This window comes from Podarcis liolepis, assembly GCF_965112155.1.
Source record: "Podarcis liolepis genome assembly, chromosome: 11".
Lineage (NCBI taxonomy): Eukaryota > Metazoa > Chordata > Lepidosauria > Squamata > Lacertidae > Podarcis > Podarcis liolepis.
The window spans coordinates 37,680,327-37,701,714 of record NC_139565.1 but is presented as its reverse complement, the minus strand read 5'-3'; the positions used below and the strand labels follow the sequence as shown (position 1 = coordinate 37,701,714).

The window sequence follows — 21,388 nt, the reverse complement described above, 5'->3', positions numbered from 1 at the left end:
CATTTTGGGTTCTCCCCACCCCCCATTTTATCCTCACAACAACCTTGTGAATTAGGTTCAGACTATGAGATACTGGCTGGTTCAAGATCATCCAATGACCTTCAAGTCTGAATGGTTATTTGAAGCTGGGTCTTCCCAGTTGTATTCTGACACTCCTTGACTTACGCACCATACTGGCCCTGGAAACACATATGCCAGGATTCCATTTTAAGTTATCTCCCCTTTCCCTCTTTTATTATTCTGAGAAATCAGTAGCAATTTTATTAGCTGTGTTTAAGAAAAACGGTTCAATTTCAGCACTTTCTTGCTTCACTTTGTCCCATTTCAAACAAAGAGTCTTGCGATGCCTTTATACTAACGTCTCTTCCAAGCAATCTGTTTATTTGAGCATCCATCTGAATTGGTTTGTGGTGAGGCTATACAACATTGTGTTAAACAAGTGTTATTCCACACTTTCCAGTGCATTTTCCTGTCTCTTTCCTACCTCTAAAATATCAGGTTCTTTTTGGGGGGGAAGTGAGTCCCAAATCCACTTCAATTGCACAACTTAAATTTGCCAGGAAGTGGTTGAGTCTCCCACAAAACACTGAAAGTCTGGAAGCGACCTAAAAATTTATTATGACATAAGATTTTATGCACCACAGCCTACTTCATCTGGTGAAATGTAATCCTAAATTGCTCAGCATTTGGTGGTGGTGGGAGGAATGCTTTCTGAGGGAAATGGAATGCTAAAAGAACACAGTGACAATTACCTGAAAGCAAGTGACCGTTTAATATTACAATGTCTTTATAACATTATTAGAAGGTTTGAAGGGTTTTTGGCAATATTGTTGTTTGAAAATGGAAGTGAGAAATGTAAAACATTAACACTCTGATCCCACGCATGTTTACTTGGAAGTAAACTACATTAATTTCAATGCCAGTTACTTCAAAGTGGGTGTGCTTAGAGTCACATTCTTCTTTTGAAGGAAAATCATAATAATGGCTTTTGTAACTTGTTTATTTGTTTCCCCTCCTCTGGTGTGCATTTTATTATTATTTCAGTAGAGGAGTTTGTTGATTTCTTGTTTCTTATTCTTACTGTTCTTTGAAAACATATATTTTTAAAAACCCACGTATCTCATGTTTCAAGAACAAACATTTCAATATTTGGAAAGGAGTGACCTAAGCAATGCAGAACAGGGGTGATCTCATTACTGGACTTTATCCAATTTTTGTAGGCTATAACTCTAATATTTTAAGCACCCTAGTCTCTCCCGAGTATATTTCAAGCTGTGTTGTGTGAGATGAGATCAGCATCTTGCATCCAGCAGAAAATTACTGCTTAATTACCAGCAATAAATCAGTGTAGCTTTCTTTAAAAAAAACAAAACAAAAACAAAATTAAAGTTCACTATGTAGCCAGAACCACGAATATTACTTGAGTGATAATAAATGGACAAATACTATATTTTTGGGGGTGGAAGGTGTGTTGTTTTTTAAAAAAAATGCTCACTTTTTAAAATTAAAAAGTCTATATTTAATTGTGATGTGAAAAATATAAAAGTCAAACACATTTAGAAATAATATTCAAGAAAACAAAGGTGCAATAATCCTAACTAGTTTGTTTTGTTCGTTTGCTTTTTAAAAGTATGGTATGATGTATAGCCCCTTAGATAGGCAAGAGTGTTGTTCTAAAATGATAGTTGAGATTATAGAAGTCTGTTATTTATTAGTTTATTGTTCATATGAGAGATAAATAGCTATCATATTTCAAAAAAATTAGCCTTGCTTGTTTGCACTCCCCAACCCCTAAGAGTCTGCTTTTGGTAAGTGTTTTTTTTCCTCAGAGGGAACCAAGTACTAGATCCTTCCATCTAGTACTAGTGCTCCCATCTAGTACTAATACACCCATCTAGTACTATCACTTCTGCAAGTAGCTTGATGAAGTTGATGAAGTTTTCCAGGAATATTGAAAAATCATTAAGAAGTTAAGAAGAGCCCTGTTGGATTACACCATGTTGTTTCCCACAGTGACCAAACAGATGTCTATGGGTAACCTTGAAGCAGGACATGAATGGAATATCCCTCTCCTGATCATTGTCCTCATAGTCAGAAACATGCTGCCTCTCATGCTGAAGGTAGTATAGACTCCATAAATAGTACTCATTAGGTTCTGATCATACTTACTAGTGATTTGCATTCCCCATTGACTTCATTCATTCATTCATTCATTCACTCCTGACACTGGCATGCTGTCCCATAACAGAGAGTTCTCTGGGCAGTTGCTTATCTGTCAAGGAACCTCTGCATGTTGCAAAGAATTCTGTGGATGGGAAAATGTTATGGGACAGTTCATACAAGATAACTCAAGACAGCTTCTCCCCTTAACCTAACCATTCATCTTGCCAAGGAGGCTTCTCTGGTGCTTAAACCTGATGCCTTTTTGGTGTGAGGTAAAGTCCTCCTTACTTACTGAGGCTTTTAAAGATGTGCGTTTTTATGTTTGTTAAGAATTCTGCAGTTAAGTATAGTTTTTGTATGCACTTTCTAAAATCTGTGACCAGAAAAGAGTGATTGTGCACACAGAAAAATAATGCATTTGAACACGAAAGTTTAAGAACTTTTAAAGGCCTAAAACTTTCACTAAACAAGAGCACATTCTTTCCCACAGTTAATGTTGTTTTGTTTGTTTATTGGGAAAAGTCAGTGCTGTGAAGAACAAAAGGAAATTCAATACTTGGGAGGTTGAAAACAACTATTGAAATCAAACTGGTTTTCAAGATCAAACTAAGCATTTTTCTTCCTGGAGATTGGATGCACATCAGGTCACTTCCTGGAGCTGTCAGATTCATTATAAATGTAAACGGTTCTTGAGAAGAGGGACACATATGCTGAGGCAATTTTTTTTTTACACAGCCATTCAAAATTTAACATTTTTAAAATGTCTATCCTCTGGTGACTGGCCTTTGGTTTTCCTTCCTGTGAATTGCCACATTTTAATCCCCCTTACTTAATTAAGCTGTCAATCATTTTGCTTCAGTTCTGGGGCAACCTGGTCTTATCCAAGGTTTTTGTGGCACAAGTTCCTGCTCCTGCTCCAGCTGCTAAAGCAGCATGCTGGGTGAAGTAAGTGTTCTTCTCCCATTCTTTCCTGAAGCACTCCAAACACCCTTTTTAAACAGGTTTTCCTGGTGCAGGGACACAGCCAGATATACAGGGAACCTTTTTTGGCCCTTAGGATGCTGCACAAGGGGCCATGGGCAGCCTCATTTCTGTGCCATTCTGTGACATATAAGCACTGAAGGAGGAGGAGTCACTGCCTCAACAGGAGGACAGGAACGAGCTTTCCCCTTGTTAAGCAGAACTTGGAGCTGTATGGTTAACGTTCTAGGCATTTTGATCATGGCACTAATGAAGTTCAACTAATTAAAGATAGTGTTTTCATAGGAGGAAATCCAATGCTTGTGCCATAGCTTTTGATCTAGCAGAGGGAGGGAGGGTGATTCCCCTTTCCCCGATTCTTTCTTTGTACTACAACTCCCCCTGCCAGCTTCCTGTGATGGCCTGGGACTCGGGCTCGGAACCAGAGGAGACTCAGTCTGCACTGGATCCTTTGCCTCAGGCATCACCTGAACCAGGTCTGGGGCCGGCTCCTGAAGAGTCCCAGTCTGCACAGGTTCCCCTGCAACAAACACCAGCTGGGCCGAGTCAGGGGCCTGAGCCTGCCCTGGCTCCAGATGCGGGGATTACCTCGTTGCCTTCAGCTGGGCCATCGCTTACAGCTGCTTCACTACCGGTTTGGTCAGGGGAGGCTGAGGTGACCCCTGGGTTTAGTAACCCACCAACGTCTCCCAAGCTGCAGAGACTAAGGTCTGAGAGAAGGAGACCTGAGTAGTCGCAGGAGGAGTGCTCACCTTCAGGTGAAACAGGGTGGTGAGTCACCGGGGGATCAGGACCGGCCGCTACCCCGACAAAGATAAAAGGCTGTTGGACCCCGCCCCAGGTTGCAGGAGCAACATTGCTGTATGCTAGATCCTGCCTGAGATCCTGTACCTGTCCTTGCCTGGTTTCCTGCCTCGTGTCCTGCCTTGGCCCTGTTGGACTGACTCCTAGCGGAACCTTCGGATTCTGCACCGCGTTTCACGGGTTACCCCTGGGCCCAGCACACTTCCAAGCTGTTCTGGAGCGTCTCCCAACTCTCTGAAATGGGGCTGTAGTAGAAAGGGGAAATAAGAGGATGTAGCCTCACCTCCTCCTATGTTAACAGATTTCCCCACTGGATTAAAAGCCATTCCACAAGTGGAACAACAGCACTGGATGCCATTCATAGTGTTATAAGAAATACACACATAGGCATCTCATTTTACTTGCTTTCACAAGCATGCTTGACAACAGTATTTACCAAGAAGAATGTTGTGGTCTGAAGGGTCTCATGAACATATAAATAGAAAAAGTCACAATTAAAAAGCTGTCTAACCAGAATAGGATCTGTTGCACAGGTCTTGGAAAAGAAAGAGGGAGAACATAATTTGCATGCCTCCAGGCTCCTTGAGACTTTAATCGGCCTCTAATTGCTGGAGTTCACTAATACTCTGGTTGTCTCATTCATGCTGAAACCAAACAAATTCTGTACAGATACACTCAGTGAGTAGAGCATCAGTCTCTTAATCTCAAGGTCATGGGTTTGAGCCCCACTTTGGGCCAAAGATTCCTGCATTGCAGGGGATTGGACGAGATGGCCCTCATGGTCCCTTCCAACTCTTCTATTCTGTGAAAATAGGCCAGAATTCTGCAGCCAAAAAATTCTGTGCAGGCTCATAGGCACACATTGCCTTATTGCCTAGAAGCTGCACAGTTTCTATATTGTTCTCATGCATGGATGTTTTACTTAAGGATGGACAGACCAGTCTATTTCTGGTCTGTGTCAGTTTTGCATGTTTATTCAGAAGTCTGTTCTATCCCATTTCACTATTTATTGCAATTTATGGGGGGAATTGCATGATATTAAAAATGTAAATAAGTACCTCAATGCTTAAGTATTTTATAAATAAATAATATTAAAGTTTGTATTTTATATCACTGCATGGATTTCTAAAGTACTCTATCCTAAAAAAAACACACCCAACAACAATGTTTATGCATTTGGGTACTTCTTTTGAGTTGACAACTTTATTGTAAAACTCGGGAAAGTGTGGGATTTGAAGGATGATTACATTCCAATCTGTGCATTAATTTGGGAAGTGTGAATTAGGTCAGTTTGTTTAAAAACATAGATCAATACTTTGCTCCATCCCTAGTTTTATATACAGTTCTACATCATTGTAAATGTAGCCTGTTGAAAGGCATGTATAAATTTTGGATTCCACCCCCTCCACCAATAGATCTTTGTAATTTAAGTGCTGATGTCGGATGTCACACAGCTGCAAATGAGAGCACATTACAGGGTGTGGATGGCGTCCTTTCTGCTACTAGATGGCTCATGCAAAAGTCAGTCTTCCTGGAGGCTTCTATAATATGTACGGACTGGGTTTCTTAGAAAATGCTCAGATTCTTGTGAGTTGGCCAGTGGAATTTTCAGCAATGCGAGTGTCAGTTTTTTATTTTATGAGACTGACCCACCATACGAAGCAGAAAATACTCTGTTGCTGCTGCCACCATTGATTTTCTCTCAGCTGTTAACGGCACTGGCCAGAGTTTCAAGTCTTTACACTTGTTCCAGGTGACTGTGCCACAGGAGCTGCTGATGAGTAGCACCAGGCTCATACTTTTCAGCCAGCTCCATTAAGGCCTCATTCTCGCTGTTTAATAATTGGATTTCAAAGAGAGTCATTGCTTCAGATACAGTCCATCTGTTTTTCCAAATGCCCAGCTGTAGACATGTGACATCCCCCTTCTTTCCACATTGCTCCCTGCAATAACAGGTTTAATTGTCCCAGGCTCCTAAGAAGCAATCTGATTAGCAGATGTTAAAAGGGGATGGTTTTCAGCAGGTTCTTGGTGTGAAGTGGTAATTTGAGAGGTCTTGTGTATGGGCTTGCAGAGGCCTGATTGATGGGTTGCCTGGCTTTGACTCTGCTAGTGCTTTGGAAATTACATCATTTCCCACCCCCTCCTCACTCCATTTGAGGCCAGGTGGAAATGTTTATGTGGAGAGCAGCCAGAGTGCCATTTGTACAGCTGGAAGCCTGCTGCTTCCCATAGCAAATCAAGACAAAGTACAATAACTCCTCCCTCAGCACAAGGAACACCAGCTGCATTTATATTCAGGTCTTCTCACTGTATGAAGGCATGCTGTCTTAAAACATAAAAGCCCCTTACTTTTTAATTTCTATTTGTTTTATACAATTATCAGTCGCCCTCTTAAGACTCTGCAGAATATTGCAACACTTGATGCTTGCTTTTTTCGCTATCCTTGCACTTGCTATCCATTCTTTGTATTTGTTTACCTTGCAATGTCTTGTTTTGCACTGGCTTCTGAAACAGGGTGTTAGTAAATGAAGCATTACCAATGTTGTTTTTTAAAAAGTTTTAATAGAATGAGATTTGATTATAGCCTAGGTGCAACTCAAACATATTATTTATTAAATGTGTATACTGCCCTTCATCTGAGGGTCACAATACAAAAACATTTTTAAAAATAGCGTAGAAACAAACAAAAACAATACCCCTGCCCAGGTCAAAAGGCCATAGCTTCTTTAATTAGTCAAAGGCTTGGGGGAAGAGGAATGTTTTGGCCTGGTGCCCAAAGATACGTAACAAAGGGGCCAGGGGCAAGCCTCCCTGGGGAGAACATTCTACAAGCGGGGAGCCACTGCAGAAAAGGCCTGCTCTCATGTTGTCACCCTCCAGACCTCTTGTGGAGGAGGCACACAAAGAAGGGAGTTGTGCTAATGATCTCTTGAACATTTTGGATGCCTTCCAGAGTGCATGTCTGACTGCACTCTGCTTTCCGTTGCCCTTGTATAATGAAACCCAAGAGGACATCCTCCAAAGGTCCCCAGCTGCATTCGTATTGGCTGCATTTATACTGGAGAAGGTATTGAAACATTGAAGAAGTTGTTGGAAATTTAATCATACCCAAATGATTACTTTTGAACCTATTTTTCACTTTTCAAAAAATAAGTGTGGGGTTTTTTAAGTCTGGCATTATTATTTTCTATCCCCAAAACTATCTTCAGTGCTCCTTCCAAATAGCCCCCATAAAATGATGGAATTGCAATTGACTTTCCTCTGTTTTGGACATGACACTTCTTCTGTATGTTCTTTCCACACCAGTGGCAATGACATAGCTGCTGTGCAGGTGGAAGGGGAAGGTTCGATTTCCCTGGGGAAGCCATTTGAAAGAAAAATTCCGAGCGAGCCTTGCTATTTATTTCACATCAAGTGTTTTCATTCCATTGAAATACAGGGTGCATCATTCAGCGCAATCTCCTGCTTGATGTAGGAAATCCTGAGCATCTCTAACAAATGGCTGACTAGCCTTTGCTTAAGATTTCCAGCAAGGATGAACCCAGCACTGCCCCTAGGTAAATAGTTCCATTGTCAAATTACTCTTGCTTCCAATACATTTTTATTTTGTATTATTTATTAAACTTGTATACTGCCTTTCATCCATAGATTTCAGGGTGGTTTACCCCCCCCCCCATAACTCATCATTTATTTCACATTCATGAGATGGCAAGAAATACATACGCTACATAACATTTTTCAAAAACGAAACTAAACACCACCTTCTTTCTATCAAGAGCAATCAGAGCAAGCAAGCTCCAAAGTCAATCTGCAAGGTCAGGTTTCTGCTTCTGCAGAAGATCCAGGGTTGGAACACCTGAGGTCATTCCTAAAGTTCCTGAAGCAGCCAAGCTGTGGTCCATTAACAGAGAAACTTGAGCAGGCACGGAGTCTCTGCCTTGCTTCCCTTTTATCCTTCCCAATCTTGATAGCTTCACCTGAGTTTGCTCCAGTGGAGCCTTTCCACTTAACAAAATATGTGATCCTCAACTACTCAGCTGAGTGACCAAAACCTCCTCCTAGACCTAATGAGCCCCATTATCTCCACCTGGTCCACTAGTGAGCTGGGCTGTGTTCCCTTCCTTGTCTGTCTCCTGGAGTGCATTTCCTGTTGTTCCCAATGCCTCAGAGCCCACTGTGTCTGCAGAGATGGGGGTACCTCTGCTTCTGGTGATGTGTCGCCCTGAACAGTGGCTTCCCCTGCTATGTTCTCTAATGTCCTGTGAGTACCTCCTAAAGCCCTAACCTCCCATTCCCTATCTTCAGCTTGTCCTGGTGAGTAGCAATAGTGGCTACACCCCTTGCCAGATCCTCTTCCCCTTCCTCTGTGTTCTGCCAGTTATCAGTGCAAGCCCATTCTTTACTAAGAAAAAAAATGTGATCCTGTAAGTAGCAAATTGGTCTGTTACCACTTTCTCTAGGATAGCCTTTTAAGAGTCCCAAGTTCCTCTCGGTCTTTTTTGTTGCTTCGTCCATTTCTTCAGGCTCTGAAGACATTGCCATTACTTCTTCCCGAATTCTCTTGCTTAGCTTGTGCCCCCTCAAGAGGAGGATCTGCAATGGGACCAGCCGCTCCCTTGTTTACAGGCCCAGGTTTTCCTTCTCCCTTGCTCTTATTCATTCATTCCCTGCTCCCGGAATTGCTTCAGTTGCCCATCCGCTGCTGAGTCAGCTCAAACCCAAAGTTCAGCTCTTCAAGATGTTCATCTGAAAGCTACCTGTCTTGTCAAAGGCAAAAGGATTCTTTGTTAAGGATCTTTGAAGCAAATGCTGGACCAAGGGAAGAGAAAGTCTCGATTTATTGAGCAAAATCATTTCATACACACGCAAGGGTACAGAACCCCTCCAAGGATCAAACAATTCCTCCTTTGCACAAGGATAAACAGGCAAACAATAAATACAATAATACCAGGCCCTCTTTGCATAAGGATAGGCAGGCAGACAGACAATAAACAACCTTAACACAGAACACTAACCACACAACCAACAACCCTTCCCTCCTCACCAGGGAACAATACCAGACAGATGCCAGAATCCCTCCTTCCAGCTGCAGAGACCCCAGGGGTAGCAGCAGAGTAGATCTCAGTCTGGCCAGTTATGCAGCAGTGTGGGTCTGCATTGAAGCTCCCCACTTCCTGGCCCAAGCCCTATGGCTTTTATATGCTCCAGGATGTCAGTTGAGTGGCAATTAAGAGACAGATTTTTAAAATGAGATGATTGCATGGTGTTCACCATGCAAAGGTTATAACGTATGATAGGTTCTCCTGTCGGATCTATCATTACCCACATAAAACAAGCCCCTCTATTTTCATTTTTTTTAAAGGTGAAACTGTAAGGCTAATACATATACATCTTTGGAGTTTGCATGACTCTTCCATCCTCTAAAAGCTTGGGCTTTCTGCAGAAATAAGGAAAATAGAAAAAGAAAAAACAAAGAAAAAGAAAACAAAGGAGGATTGCAAAAGTTTACGTTGTCTGGATCCCTGTAACCTGAGTGTGAGGAAGGCATAGTGATTCCAAACTAAATGCCTAGTGTGAAAGCTGATGTGTGTGTGGAACTCAGGTCCTGAACATAGTGCCCATGGGCACCGTGCTGCTATTAGAACCCCTCTGCCCACCAAGATCTCTGCCCTACCCATTTTTTAAAAAGTGAAGGTTGTTTTTTTTCTTGTTTTGCTTTTTGTTTTGAGGATGGGGTTCTGGGCACCACCAGCATCACTTCTGTGAAATGTGTATTTTGTGATGCCCATCACATTTTCTTCGATTTCCAAATATGCACTCTGGCCCCAAATTATTGGGGAAACCTTGCTGTAGTATATTCCGTAGAATGTGTAAAATGTAGTGATGTTCCGTTCATGAAACAAAGGTATATACAAGATATTGTACTCCTCTCCTAAACTTGACACATTCTATATAATACACTAAAATGATCACTCAAATGTTATACAGTAATGTTTAACTTTAATTTCTTATAATTGTAGAAGTATTTTAATTTATAGAGTTTTTGAAGGTTGTAAATTACAGCATGAAAAATTGACCATGGGAAAGGTGTGATAAATTGCATAACTTAAAATTATGTGGGGTTTTTTGAAAAATAATAATAATGCAGGGCTGTGAAGGGATAGATGCATAGATACCTGAGTCATCATTCATATATCTTCCCTCTTTAACAGAAATCTATTTAGATAAGAAAATATTGTAAATGGCTGTGGATATTATCCAGTGTCCATTTATTAATTTTTTAGAATTCATTATGGAGTTTCAAGAGGAAGATGATGGGGGAGGACATCCTGACTTAATTGGCATAGGCTTTAGGACTGCACATTCTAATCTAAAGGAAGGGAAATTTATTGCAGAGTAGTTTCCTATCTACACATGTTTTAATCTTAAATCTGATTCTTTACTTGGATTACTGTCTAATTAGTGTAGGATTAAGTAGCTCAAATATTAATTAACTTTTGGATATGCTACTCTTAAGTCTTGTGTTTAATCATCATCTTCGTGCCACAAAAACAGAAAGCCTGTAGCTTAGCAGACTGGTTCTAAAATCTGTTGTGGCAACCTATGAGAGAATTTGGGATTATTTTGTAATACTCTTTTCTAACATTTTGCTAGATATCTTGCCCACAAAGATCTGCCTTTGAGGCTTTACCAAGAGACATTGTGCTTTCCTTTGGCAACATGTGCTTTTCTCTCTGCCCCCATGCTCCACAGCCAATTGGTTGGTAAGGCTGGTGGCTCTGAAACTACCATATTTTTCGCTCTATAACATGCACCAGACCATAACATGCACGTAGTTTTTAGAGGAGGAAAACAAGAAAAAAAAATATTCTAAACGAAATAGTGGATATATGATTTTTGTGGTTCATGCTTTGGCCACAGACATGTGATCTGACAGTGAGTTTGGAGTAGCCCAATGCAAAAATCCTGAGGATCCATGTGGATCCATGCTTTGTAACCACGGAGGAGGGATGGAAGGGGAACCATGGATCCTCTGCTCACGACTGCAGCAGATCCCCCCCCCCCGCCACCCGCAGGCATTCGCTCCATAACACATACAGACATTTCCCCTTACTTTCTAGGAGGAAAAAAGTGAGTGTTATGGTGCAAAAAATACGGTAATTTTGGGTATTGGGTATAGACTTCTTAGAATAAAAAAAACAACCCAACAATTTATAACTGTATAAATTTAGAAATTAAATGTGTCATTTTTCATAAGAAAAATATGCTGAAAGCAGTATTCCAGCACCAAAATGTTTTTATTGAAATTACATTTATATTTCCTTTCTTCCAGGGAGATCAAGGTGGCATACATAGTCCTCTCCATTTTATCCTGGCAACAGCCCTGTGAGGAAGGTTAGGCTTAGAGGCTTTGATTGACCCAAGGTCACTCAATGAGCTTCATGATTGAGGATCACAAATGACCATGTCTCCGAGGTCCTAGTCTGGTGCTCACCACTACATCATGCTAGCTTAGCAATCACGGCTTGCTTTAATGGCGCAGAGCGATGGTTATTACATTTCATTTTGTGCAAAAATGTTTTCTTAAGTTTGTCAAAATGAAAATGGGTGATGTGAGCATTTGAATTGAATGTGGGAGACAGTTTCCAGATAATTCCAGATAATTAATAAGGAATGCAAAAAAAAAGGTGGGTTTGTTCTGTAGTGGCACACGGTACAGGGTACATTTATAGAACCAGATCTTCATATTGTCGTCCTCTTCCCTTCCATTTTGGGGGATGAGTGGGTAGAATTAAAGAGTCCTGCTGCCACAGGTGGGAGGCACAGCTCCATTTTAAAGGGCAGCTGATTGGTTCTAAGTCAGGTATATCCAGCTCCCAAGAGACTGTGATCTACTCCCAGTATAAAAAAAAGGGCAGTGATCTACTCGTTGTCATTGGACAGAGGAGGAGCATGCGTGGGGTGGGTGGATTGCCCAGAATTGTTGAGCTTTTTGGGGGAGGATTGCAGAGGGGTTTTGAGTTTTACCACATAACTTCTTGTACACAATAAGGATCCCGTGATCTACCAGGATCTGCTGGGGATCTACCGGTTGGACATCCCTGTTCTAAGTGATTCATTTTCTCCTATGGGCAGGTGGGAGGAAGCAGCAGCAACAACAATAGAAGTTGCATTGCATCTGGTTCACTGAAAGGAGCACTGGAATGGTGGAGTGCTCAAGAGAGCAGTAGCAGCCCCCATCCCTAACCCAGCCTTTCCTCCAAGGGTGGACTTACAGTGCTCATGATTCATGATGCTTGGAGGCAAAGCAGCTCAGAGTCTTCTGCTTCTCCCAACCAGGAACCTCTTTCAGGAGACTGACCACCATGAAAAGCTAGTTTTCCTCCAGGGAAAGAGCTGGAGCAGGTTTTCTCTTAGTCTATTTTCCAATTGCTCTAGACTTATTTGCAATACTCCTTGCTAATACTTAACCATGTTACTTATACCTACTATTTCATATTGTACATATCCTTTAAGGTGGCACTTAAAGCAGACAGAAGAGGAAAGCCTTTCAGCTCTTTCAATGAGGGAGCAGCTTATTGAAGGGTCAGGGTGCTTGTAAAGCTCTTACAGCGAGAAACATTTCTGTTCGCATATGAGTTTTCCTCAGTCAGAGAATTGTTTACATTGGATAATGTTCAGTCATGACTTTTTCTACCTGCATTCTTCAGTGGTATAGTTCCTGGAAAGCTGTACCATGTAATTCTTCTTAGAATGTATAGATGAGTTATTTGTTGGAACCACTAACTTCCCTTCTATGAAGGGCCCAAGGAGGTGTACCTGTATATTCTCTGCAAGTGCAGGGAGGGGCAATCCCCTGAATGAGATGCAGAATTCAGCTCTTTGGTTTACATCCCTCTCCCTCCCCCCTTTTAGGGCAAGATTCTTTCTATTGCGTTTCCGAAAATAGGTTTGAAAGCAAATGGATCTCAGGAGCTATAAGGATGGCAGACTGGAACCCCCAGTGACCAGGAAGAGGGGCTTCAGTGTGACAAAAAATCTTCCTTTCCTCTCCCTTGCTTTAAGTAGCATAAGAGAAGTAAATTGAACTTTGGGAACATGAGTAGAATTATGCAGATAGGTATAAAGGTATAAAAACATTAATAAGTATGTGCTGGTAGCGTTCACACATCATGGTAAACTGTAGTTAATGATTTACTATGAACAGCTTTCACTTCATTCCCAGTAGAAGCAACAAACTGCAATCCATACTTAGTGTTACAGCCAGACCAGGGATCATGGTTAGTTTTGCTCCAAACAAACCATAGCTAGTTTGTTTGAACTATGATTTACCATGTTGCATGAATTGGGCCACTGTATGCTGAAACAGCAGCACAGTACTGTTTTTGTGTACAGTGGAAAGAATACAGTGGAAAGAATACACACGTACATTACAACAGCCTTGAAGCCAAGTTTATCCAATCCCTGGGCCCAGAAGACCAAAGGAAAAGTTGTGAAAACTGATTTCTTTTCACCCATCCGGTTTTATACTGCCCTGCCACAGCATTATCTGAGGGCAAATAATACAGTACTGTTGCTGAAGCTGAGCGGGTTTAGCACTAATCAGCGCCTGAATGGGACACTGCTTAGGAACCCTACATATGCCATATTGAGCCCCTTGGAAAAAAGGCATGGTAGACATGTAATAAAACCAGTTGTGATGTTTAAAACCTTTTTTAAATCTTGTGCTGAGAGTTCACTTCCTTTAAAACAACTAACAGCATCTTCAGGGGATGTGGTCAGAACTGGATGACCAGTTGGGATGAACTAGGCAAGGTGGGGTTTAACATTTCCCCTGTACCTTTTTCCTGCTAACATTTCCACCCCTAGCAACTACTTGAAACATCATTTACAGAAAATAAGAGTGACTTCTGGGAATTTTGAGGGGAATCGTTCATTATGTAATCGGAAGAGATAAAACTAAACCTCAGTGTGGAGCCCAGTTGAGCTGCTCCACATCAGCTATAAATTTTAAGAGAAAAGCAGCTAAATCCTAAATACAAGAGTCAAAGGTACTTTTAACATTGTGTCTCATTCAAGTCACAGGGAAATGCATTAATGACTAATCAGCTTTGCAAACAACAGTATCTTGAATTCTACTTAGTAAGTCTTTGTAAACATTTCCAGCAGCTGAAAACCCTATGGGTATTCCCTACAGCTTCATAAAAGAAATGTAGGTCTCCCAGTTCCCAGTACCTGGAAGCAAAACATTTTTGTACTGCTGTCGGAACAAGACAAGCCAGGGCCCAGAATGTCCACTAGCAGCGTATGGACTTGTCAGAAGGCACCTTCTATCTACGTGCTTTGCTTGTTAAAAATTTAAACTACAATCATATGCACACTTACTTTAGAGTCAAGTTAATAAAACTCAGTAGGACTTGCTGTGCTTACTCTGGATAAATCATGCAAAGGATTGCTCTTAAAATGTTTCACCAGTGAATCAATCTACATACAAGCTTCTACTCTTTTTCTAGTCTCTGAAACAATGCCTTCCCCACAATCCTAGAAATTGGTTATTCCACTCACTCTGATAATTTCTGGGTAGGAGGATAGGTCAGCAGTTTTGTGAACTAGCTATTGTGTGTATTGTGATCCTAAATGCACTTACAAATAGCATTTACTTGTGAAGAAACCTGAAGTTGGCTATCACATAGCTGTAGTATTCATGGCTGCTATGTTGGGGGACCCCAGCTATAAGGCATCAAGTTTTAAGCCTGAAGCTGCTGGATTTTTCAGATTTAACATACGTTTTCAAGCAACGTTTATGGGAATAAACATTGAATGTTGAAAAATATTTATCTGCAGATTATTGGAAATATTTTTGGATTACATAAATGTGTACCTACAGAAATAACTGAATGGTTGAGTGATTTATTCTGGATCACTCAGTTTAAACAACTTGGGACCTACGGTGTTGAATGAATCAGAGAATTTTAGCTATATCGGCTGCAGGCCATAACTCTTGAAACTGGAATACTCCAATGGGATTGGCACACAACTGCTAGATTATCTTGTCTAATGTATCAGCCTACAATGCTTGTTCGGGACGCGGGTGGCGCTGTGGGTTAAACCACAGAGCCTAGGGCTTGTTGCTCAGAAGGTTGGCGGTTCAAATCCCCATGACGGGGTGAGCTCCCGTTGCTCGGTCCCTGCTCCTGCCAACCTAGCAGTTCGAAAACACGCCAGTGCAAGTAGATAAATAGGTACTGCTCTGGAGGGAAGGTAAATGGCGTTTCCGTGCGCTGCTCTGGTTTGCCAGAAGCGGCTTAGTCATGCTGGCCACATGACCCGGAAGCTGTACGCCGGCTCCCTCGGCCAATAAAGCAAGATGAGTGCCGTAACCCCAGAGTCGGTCATGACTGGACCTAATGGTCAGGGATCCCTTAACCTTTTTACAATGCTTGTATAAGATCCCTGCAATGCTAGTGTAACATATTTTGTTGCATTGCCCTAGCACAGCAGTTGGTATGCACTGAACTGTAAGTGCATGTTGGCTGGCTCTACAAGTCTTAGGATCAGAAAGTAAATCCCCTTAAATCCATGTGTCTAAGCTTAACTGGGTTACCAATCATAGTAATTAGCTGTTACCAGGAGCTTTTCATCCATTTGGGGAAGGTATGTATTTCATGGTTCCTTTCTGAAAGCTGATGTATTTACTCAGCACCATCGTGTTTTACATCGGTAGTATTAGACTTTCTACTGTTTTTCTTTGCTGGATGTTAAGTGGAGATGTGGCATTACTGAAGTCATTCTATATACATTTTTTTAAATGTGCATAATAGAAACCAGAACATGATGACATCTCTTCCCTTACGTATATAGGTTTCAGGCTGGGAAAGACAAACTTTTTCCAGATTGTTGTTAAATGCTTCAAATGTCTCAGGATGAGGAAGCTCTTGAGTGCTACGATTTTATTGCAGTGTTCAGAATGATTCGTAACAGCCTGATTATTAATTGCATGGCAGGCATCCCTGCAATAGGATTGAATACTGTTGTTGACTAAGTAAGTGCAGGCATTGTATAGATAGCTGTTTTTCATGTTCTCTTGCAAGAGTCCTTTTTGGTTGTAAAGCAGAAAGTGGTGTGGAGAAGCTATGTGATTGAAATGTTGCAATGTACCATAGGGCTGCCTTTGAAAAGTCCCATGCATAGTTCAGCTGATCCAGAATTCTGTGGCCAGGCTTCCAAGGGCAAATTACCGTACTTCCTTTATTTCAACAGTTTCTCCATTTGCTGTTTAAAGTTCAGGTGAAAATGTTAAACAATTTGGAACCAAGGCTACTTTGTTAAGGGTGTTGGGGATTGTGGTTTGTTGAGGGGTATACAGTTCCCAGGAATCTCTGGAGGAAGCAGTCTACTTTGAATGTATGGTGTGAATGCATCCCCCTGTCCAGAGGCCACTAGGAGAGTGCCACTGGTGCAGTTGCATCTGGCATGGAGTGCTGGAGCAGGCTCCACTACTTTTACTCCAGTGGAAGGCGAAAGGCAGGGAGATGCTGTATTTTGGGGGAATTTGATACGCCAAGGTCAGCCACTGCCCTGTCATTAAAATTTTCTGAAGAGGCTCTCCTCTGTGGCCTTTTAACATCTAAACTCTCTTGGACATGGGAGAAGACTTTCTCTGAGGTTACTCCAAAGCTATGAAACTTCCCAGCTATTGAGGGCTGCCTTGCATTGTCTCTGCAGTCCTTCTATCAGTATGCAAAGATCCTTCCTTCTCTTTCTTACTAGGTTGTCACCCTGGCACTTGATCTGTAAATTATGATCTGCTATCTCTTATCCTAATTTTTTTGTATCCAATTTTTTTTTATTAGCCTCTTGGATTTGCTTGTTTTTATATTGAAAAGTGGGTACAGATAACTTTAACTAAATAAAGTAATAAATACATGTACAGATGCACAGATGTAGATGGATGTCATGCTAGCGCTGATTATTGGAGAGAGAAAGTCACATATATGTATCTATTGGGCATAACATGTTCCCAAACCCTTATGCAGCCATTTATGTTAGCAAAGATTATCTGAATGAGTCTATATAAGTTTTCAGCATCTTGAGCTATAATCACAGATACAGGTTTTTTTTCTGTGAAGGCAGAATTACATTCTAAAATCTAAATATCTGGTGAAGGAACAAAGGAAGTTGGAAGCTAATTTGTGCCTTGGCACCTTCTTCAGAGGCTTATGAAAGTCTTTTGATAGTTATATTCTGTTAAAAGTTAGTAGCCCTAATTCATAATTGTCCTTTTGAAATAGTGGGTGGTGAGAGAAAACATCAAAAGGAACCAAGGATGAGATAATGGTTAGGAAGCATCAAATGGGCGGAAGTATCAAATGTGATCTAACACATATTCTGTGTGCTGAATATATTTTTTGAAATGGCTGATGCTTTTCAGATGGTTGAATTTACAGTGCACATATCATCATATAACCTCTTCCATTGACTTTAAAGAAGTCTAGAGATAGCTTCTATTAACTTTGCTAGAACAATATGCCACAAAGGATTCAAGGCTGCCATCAGAACATAGCTACGCATCAACTCCTCCTAGTCTTTCTCTCTGTAATGAGTAGATGAACAGAACACATTTCATGATGTCATATTCTGAGTTTCTTCTCCTTACTCCAACTCACTGGCTGCTTCTTATAAAGGTAAGGAAATGTGGAACATGATGAGATCATGTCACACATTTTGTTTTTTCCAAACTAGAGGGGGTCAACATAGTGTCCTCCAGATGTTGTAGACTTGTACAACTCCTATCATCTTCAACCATTAACTGTGGTGGCTGGGGCTGATGGCATCTGCAGTCCACAACCTCTTGTTGGCTGTTCCTGTTTAACATTAGTGATGGGGAGACATTGCTGTTTTAGGCTGCAGCCACAAGTCTCTTGATATTGTCTAGCTACACTCTTAGGATGTCAACAATATACATTTATGCCAGTTTCCAAACTCCCTTATCTATCATTACTTCAGCTAAGAAATCCTTCAAACTTCAGTTCAGTGCATGAACTCAGGATCTCTAATGGAAGATTTTCAATAACCTCATAAAACTACAATGAGTAGGTTCCTTTGAAGGAAAGTCCAGCAGCCAAATCTGTTCAGGCAAAGATACATTCTTAGTAACATGGCTAGACACTGAACTTAGATCATTAACTACTTTGTTTACTGCTTTTGTCAACAGAGAGGCTAATTGATCAGTTGCTTTAAATGCAAGTCTCCAGTTCTTGCCCATTAAAGGATTCTGTTTTGCTTGTGATACTGCTGTTTTCAACTTGCTACTGATCCAAGCAACAGGGATGAAGCTGTGTTGCTTTTCTTGGAGGTACTGGAAATTCCTCTTCTCTGTGCTGATAAAATGAATGGTACCTTTATTTGGTTCTCTTTATCCATGGTGTACATGTTAGCATTTATAAATTAGAGCATTTTTTATTTACTGCTCATCAGAATGGACTTCAGCTGTTTTTATTTTTCTCTTTTGCTTTACATGCTTTTTATTATTTTCTATTGTACTTTTATCATTTCTTGCTGCTTTGTTACCTACCCTGTGAACATAAATTTGTGTTGAAGGTGCATGATATAAATTATGTAAATAAGTGTATGCATGAATGAATTCTGGGATTTAAAGCTAAACTAAACGATAGATATATGTTTTAACATGTATTATAAATTTACAATTCCTCTCATAATTCTGGCTGTGCAGCATAATTGATGTGTAGCCTCTGAAGTCCATTTGTCTTATTTGGGAATTGCTTTTTTGTTGACTATCCAAATGGATATAGAGTAGATTTTGTTTCTTAAGCAATAAAGAAGGTGTGCTTCTCTCCCATTCAGTGTGGCAGTTAGATCATTTTAGCCTGTAGAGTTAATGGCCTTATGGGGCACAGGATATTTTTATGGTAATGTGCATTACTTCACTTGCGTCAACATGTGCTGTGCCAGCCTTCCTGCATTTGGGAGCCCTCATGCTAATTATGCAGAGTGGAGCCCTGGGTTTATGCCCCAAAGTGATGGCTTACACACAACCCCCCAATAAAGTTCTAATTTCTTTTGTGATGCACCCAAAATTTAGGAGGAATTCACTGTTGGCCAAGTTCTTTTTCCATTATGAGCAGAAAACTTGCTTTCATAGGGAATTTTATGAGGAATTAAGTCAAGGGAAGTGTCCATTTGGACCAAAGGCCAGTGCAGGTTCAGAAAAAAGTGTTTCAGAATTTCTGGACAACAACCATTGGTAGAACAAGCTCATACCTGCAGACAAGACAATTGGTTATTTGGCTTTGATTACTGTATGGACTGCAAGTTACAGGATGGATTTGCATCACATGGGACACCTAAAAAAACACCATTGTCTTAGTATTAGTCTGTGGTGTCTCTCCCCATTAAGAGGTTTTTGTTTTAGGCTGATAAAACTGTTTTCCAGTCTGATGATGAAGAAGAAAAATAAGACTTACTCAACATCTTAAGTACTTTTTCAGAAGATTGCTAATCAGAGTCTCACATCCTGAATACCAGACAAGCTGAGAAAAGACCTTAGTAACAGAGTGGGTTTGTTTTGTTTCCAAGACACATTCATTTTATCTGCGTACTAATCCTCAAGACCCAGCAGTACTGTGAAAAGATTGTTACTTAGACTTAACAGTGAAAATGCCCTTCTGGGAATGAAGACTTGATAAATGGTGGCTTTGAAGTTTGATACATGAGTTTTCTTTCCACAAGTTGTTCTTCCCTTGATCTAAATATCTTTCTGATTATTTCTGATTATGAAATTTTAAGTTGAAAGCATGTTATTCACATCTACATGTCCATTTAGCAACTACACCAATAAATTATAGGGCAGAGTACAAACTTAGATAAACTTTATTCGCATTAGCCAACGGCCATAGCAACATAAAACAAGCAATATATACAATTTAAAAAAACAACAATGGGTAAAAGAGGCATTCAAATGACCAAGATTATCGTTCAGATAGTGGCCCTTAATCTCTTTGCACCCTCGATAAACCTAGCAACCTTTGCTGTTGTCTGATCATTTTGATCTGATAAAAGAAAGAACAATGTGGTTGCACATGGGCGGCCTGGGATGGTAAGTAAGAGTGGGGTGATGATCTCATTCCTCAGATCTTTATAAAGGGGACAGGACAGGAGAACATGAGCCACTGTTTCCAGATTGCCATCTCCACAGGGGCAGAGTCGTTTTTCAGTTGGAATCTTTTGAGATCTGCCCTCAAGTACGGCAGAGGGCATCACATCCAATCTGGCCAGTATGAAGGCACATCTGTATTTTGGGATAGTTAATTTATACAAAGATGGTGCCAGGGAATCAAACTGAGAAGGGGGGGGGCATACCAAGGAGAGCGTTTCTTTATAATGGCCAGATTGTTCTGTTGCTCTGAGTCCTTCAGATGCTGTCCAGTTAGCCTTTTTGCTTTAATAAAGCCCATCATGAGAAGCTGATGTGGGTGGAGTCTGCCGGAGAGGAATTTTTGGTGCACAACTTTAGACCACACACTTTTATGGGGGTCTTTTGTCACTAAGGGCAGTAGACTGGGTGAATTTAGATTTAGACGGAGCCACTAATTAAGAGTTCTTTGCCAGGACCGAGCTTCTACAGAGGGAAGACTTGCCTCTAGTCATAATGCTGCATTTGGGACACAAGGTGACACAGAAAAAAATCTGCCTTAAAAATTTGGATTGGACAGTTTCACGAATTCTACAATGATTACCCGTCCAAATTTGGGCCCCGTAAAGTATCTGCACCACAGATTTGGCTTGAAAAACTTCTAGGGCTGCTGGGATGTATTTGCCGCCCTTCGTATGGACAAAACGGGGACAGCATCTTAGCACTTTGGGCTGCTTTTTCTTTAACACATTTTTGGTGTACATCCCATGACCCCGATGACTGGAAGACTATGCCCAGGTATTTAAAGGCTTTAATCTGTTCAATCGGGTGATTGTCCATACTCCAGCTATGTGATCTATGTTTCCTTGCAAAAACCATGACTTTGGTTTTCTGATAGTTTACCACCAGCTGTTCTCTCCTGCAATATGTTGAGAATTCTCCTATCAACCTTTTAAGGCCTATTTTTGTTAGATTTTGTCTTAGATGTGCCCGCTTTGAATGTCTCTTTAATACCTCGTGAGTTGGCTTTATTTGTTCCAGTTGTGGCAGGAGATGATAATAGATTAAAAAGTTTCTGCCACTGCTTCTTACAGGTGTGGTGAATTATCCTGGACATCCTTAAATTTTTAATGTTTTTGCTTTTCTTTTTCTTGGGCTCTGATTTCCCCCCCCCCCCATGGTTTGTTGGTATGTAGTGTGTGATTTATAGCATTGGGACCAGAGGAGTTGTTCATTTTGTGGTCTGATGCTCTTTCATGTTGCTTAAAATTGTCCACTAGGGTC

At 40.9% G+C, this 21,388-nt stretch overlaps 1 protein-coding gene across 2 annotated transcripts in view; it reads left to right on the top strand.

Moving 5' to 3' along the window:
• The window catches only part of LHFPL2 (LHFPL tetraspan subfamily member 2), a 105,122-nt gene that overhangs the window by 42,890 nt on the left and 40,844 nt on the right, over window positions 1-21,388 (top strand). The gene's annotated exons all lie outside the window — the stretch shown is intronic.